Source organism: Merops nubicus, unplaced genomic scaffold (genome assembly GCF_000691845.1).
Source record: "Merops nubicus isolate BGI_N331 unplaced genomic scaffold, ASM69184v1 scaffold31979, whole genome shotgun sequence".
Lineage (NCBI taxonomy): Eukaryota > Metazoa > Chordata > Aves > Coraciiformes > Meropidae > Merops > Merops nubicus.
In genome coordinates, this window is record NW_008632185.1 from 29,127 (window position 1) to 33,892 (window position 4,766).

At 36.9% G+C, this 4,766-nt stretch overlaps 1 protein-coding gene across 1 annotated transcript in view; it reads left to right on the forward strand.

Annotated features, from left to right (window-relative positions):
- LACE1 (lactation elevated 1) overlaps nt 1–4,766 on the forward strand; it is a gene marked incomplete at both ends in the record, with an annotated part of 36,036 nt that overhangs the window by 21,479 nt on the left and 9,791 nt on the right. The gene's annotated exons all lie outside the window — the stretch shown is intronic.

A 4,766-nucleotide genomic window follows, 5' to 3' on the forward strand; every position in this document is an offset into this window, starting at 1 on the left:
AGCATAAATACATAAGTAATGTTAAGTATACCAATATCTAACAAACAAAATGTAACATAGAGTTTAAGTTAGGTTTAGCTTAGTGAGAAGAAATTTGGAATTGCTGAGTAGATACATTGGATATTGCTGTTAAGGTATTCAGCAGTAAAGCAGTTGACAGTGCCTTTGGTTTTCAGTGGGGAATTGTAAGATTGCTTAATTGCTTAAGCACCATTGACATTTTCATCCAACGTTGGCGTTTGAGCATTTACCAGGTTTCAAAGTCAACGCCATTGACTTTCACTCATGCCATTGACATGAGTGCAGCACTCCTATGAATCTCAGAGAGGCTGTGGGTAAAGTCAGGGAGGTTACCACTGAAAGTGCTTCTTACCTGGATGGCTTTAGAAAAGTAAGAAACATAAAAATGAATGAACAACCACTTCCACTTCAGATTCTTGGAAAGGATTTATTCTGTAGCTGGATGCAGGAGAGGTCCTGACCTAGAGCATTTTTAAGAATAGTAGCAGTTTCGTATGCGTTTGTTTTTTGAAATACAGCAACCATGGCAAATCTTTCCTTTCTGTATTTCTTTTTGTTCTGTTTCCTTGTTGACTCTTAGTTTTCTTCCTTGATAAATGCAAGGATCTTTCACTGATGGTAGGACTTAATATCTGTCATGTATGCTTATTTGTACTTTCCTTTTTTCTTTTTGTCTAGCTGAAGAAATAAAGTGAAATGGAGTTAATGCATACAGAACACTGGGAAAGTAATCTAAATTTTTAGAAGGGACCTTGTAGATAGGATGCTGAGAGAAGCACTAAATATTGGATTGGTTTACAGTAGTGACAGAGGATGGAGTAGCACAAAAAGAAACAAGTAGCACAACCCAGACTGGAGGTAGACAAACATTACCATAATAATGAATGAAGGGAGAAAAAAGGTTTCACTTAACATTCGATTCAAAATGAGCTTTCTAAAATTCTGGATTACCTGTCATCATTTTTTTTCACTACATCTTTGTGTTTTTAACACCACTCTAAATATAGCTGCTTTAATGTCACTTTAATAAATGTTACCAACATAACATGATTCTCTCCCAAAAACATAATGGCTGAAAGGTGGATCAGAGGAAGGTTATCAGCAATATGCTTCTCTGGCCTTAGCTGGAAAATGGAAGGGTAATGGCGGGATATTAAAAATAATAATTAAAACATTTCCAACTCTACTTTTTTGAATTCAACACATCAGAAATAGGCATTCAAAAAAAAAAAAAACAAACAAACAACACAACAAACCACCACCACACTGGAATATATTTTAAAGTAAGATTTTAACAAGTAATCTTTACATTAGAAAGGCATGGATAGAACTAAGTTGATAATCTGGCTGTGGTGATTTGAGAAATGCAGATTTAGGCCACTCCTCACTGTTTTCATAGTGTGTATCATGGCGTTGGTGTTAATGGGTGGTGTATCTTCTGCCTCAGCTGTTTATAGTTCCATGTGTGACTTGAAGAAATGTAAAAATTATATTGTCCAGAGTTTTTTGTGGAAATAAAAAGGAAGAATACTACATTGGATATTTAGAAATGTTTGACTTCCTGTATTCTCTACCTTTACCTCGCTCCAAGACGTGTCTGTGGTAGTGTCAGTCTCGTCCAGCCTGTTCCCTGAAGGTGGCTTTGACAACTCGGACTAACTCCTGGCTTTAGCACTAAATGTAGTTCAAGTTCAACACAGGAGCTTTGAGTTCCTTTAAATATTCTTGGGATGATAGGATGAATGGAAAGTATTGACAGTATGTTTCTGTGAAGAGATGCTTCACTTGAAATAGATTTCAGGGTGTTTCCATTCCTCATAAGTGGAATGCATAGTTCCTACATACCCTGGTAACTCTTGCGCAGAAATCTTTCCTTCTGTGCACATGATCAAAAGAAATGTTTTTTTCCTGGTTCTAGTGTTACCCATGTTCATCCCTGAATTTGTTGTCAGTTTTATTTTCTCCAGACTGTATATTCCACTGTCCATAGTTGGGTTCCTATTTCTTACAAAGATAACTAAAAAACAATTTGTGTGGCATAAGCAAAAAGGTGGGACGGTGCCGTAGAGGGCGTGCAGTTACCTTGCCTGTTGCCTTTCTAGGTGGCAGGTTGCTGGAGATGAGTGATTACTGAGTGCCTGCAGTGGGAGGTGCACATGAGAAGTTCCACTTTTTAGGACCATATAAAAGCTCCAGGTGCTACAGCCAGTGGCCACATAAAGGCTCCAGGTCTGTGTAGCTGGACAGGCCAGTAAGACTATTGGCAGCTCTTGCCCTGCGTGTGGTCCCTGACCAATTCTGAACCTCTTCCAGTGTTCTGAGATCTTACATAGTTTGAGGTCTAACTTTTCAGTGTTTCTTTGATCCTGTAACTTAAAGGGGTAGTTTTCATAAACAGGGGAAAAAGTCTCAGTTGATGAGTTTGTTGTTGTGGCTAAAATTCTTTGGGACACAATATTCTTTATGGAAGGGCTTAGTTTCTGAAACAGACAAGAGTCCTTCTTCAGTGCATGAAATTTAACAAAAATAGAGCTTTACAGAGATAAGTATTGAGAAGGAAAATCTTTTAATTCTGTAATTGCAATTAGATTCAGTCCCTTCTGATTGAGCTTTTAATTGTGCAGCATATCTTACTGAGCATTTTAAAGTGCATGGAACTCTTAAGTGATGACTTTTTTAGTGGTTTTTTTTTTTTTTTTTCTCTTATACAAAGGCAGTTCTTGAAAAGAAAAACTCATTGCTCACAGTTATTTTGTTTGAATGCTTAGAGCAGAAATTCTCAAATTCTTCACCTAAACCAATAAGAAATGTAAAAATTTTCTAAACATTTGAAAACTGTTTTACAAATAAAGCTGCGTGCCTTTTAACAACTTAATGTAAGATCTGGAGTGAGGCTCTTCAAAAAAAGGTGAAAGTAAGCTTTAATTTACTGGTTTGTCAGTAATTTTAGCAACATTTTAATTTTTGCAGACGTTTAATGAAGACATTTACATCAACCCTTAACTGTTCTGGAATTCTAATTCTAATTCAGTGACTAGTTCAGTGCTTCGTTTTCTGGACAATCAGGAAGGAAAGCTCCTCCAGCAGTTAGTGGTGTAGAGCCTATAACTGAAATGAGCAGTTCTTTAGCTTCCAAAGGCTTCCTGGAACTGTAGCGTGAAGTTTTAAAATGTCAAGCTGAGTCAAAATATTGAATGTGTAACTTCTGCATTTTGTCGGGTTTTCTTCGTGCAATGGGTGTGCACTGCATTAAATTGTAACAGAAAATCAGGAAGTTTTAGGGCCTTTCATAGCCTGTCTGTACCTTTAAAGGGTACAGTTTTAAAATAACATTTTGGCTACCTGCCTTTTGCTTTAACTAAAGAGAAAGAGTCAACCTGAAATCTGTTGTCAGTAGGACACTGAATTACTGTAAGCTTCCTATAGTGAACTTTATTTTTCCTTCTACTCTTAGGGACCAAATAATTATTTATTTAAAACTTTTTGATTAAAACTACTTTTAAGCATTGTGCACTCCTCTGAAATAGAAAGCAATGTATTTTTATATGCTGAATTGTTCACTGTCTCAAAACTGGGAACTTTATAGACACTGTGGCCTACTTTGGTTTTAATTAAAATATACCCTCTCTTACAAAGCAAGGAGTGGAGGAATTTAAAAGTATTTTCACTTTTCAATAATTTAGTTTGAATATGCAAAAAAATACTTGTTTAAAACATTTAGAGCTGTCTGTAAGGCAACTGTGGGAGTTGGTTTTGTACAAAGGCATTTGGTAGATACAAAATGCCTTTGATGGTGCACTCAGCTTTTGTCCAACCACCTGTGTGAGAAATGCAGGGATTTGTTGATTGGCGGATCTGCCCCCCCGCCTCCCAAAAAGTCATCTCCTTGATGAAATTGATTTGTCAGTTTGTTCCAGTCTAATGGTGTGATAGCCCAGCAGCTTTCAGTATGCTGAATAGTTAAAACCTGCTTTTGAGGTCAGTGTCAGCCACCCTGACCCCTGTGAACTGTCACCTGAGTCAGAATTGCAGGGATTAGGCCTTTGATATTGTGATGGCTTCGCCTATCAATTGACTTTTTCATTACTGAAGATGTTGGGCCTTTTGTTTCCCTTCTTAGTATGTAACCAAGCAAACTCCTAAGTAGAAGGAGCATTTGTTCTTGTTCTCTCTCTCTACAAGTAATAGAAGTACACATCTTTTGTGAAGTGTACCTAATTAAACATAGAAAAAAAAATAGCAAATATAGCATGATTGCAAGTATTTTTGTGCTGAACATTGGTATAATTTCTGCATAACTTTAGTTTGACAAATTTGTGAGACTGTCAGTTAACAAAATGTTGCTACGTAGAAAGGAAGGTGTCAGATGAGAAGTTACCAGCCCTTTCTGCATTCAGCCTTCTAAGCCTGTGTGTGTTACACTTAAACACAAGGATTATTTGAATTCTGTAGTTCAGAGCACTTAACTGTTACATGTATTTATTGCTTTGGTGTGTTCTCTAGGTATTAAGCTGTTCCATTTGTTTATCTTCTATGTCTGCCTTATACACAAATGCTTGCTCCCAGACAGTTTGTTTGGATGCAGATCGAAACTTGACCTATAAAATAGCTGCTACTATAGCTCAGTGTCAGGCTCCCTGCCTTCTACACTTCCTTTGTTAGGATTTCCTGAGTTCTTGCTTGTTTACTCCCTGATTAAAATGAGTAAATTAAAGCATATCATAGATATGGAATAGCTGATTCCT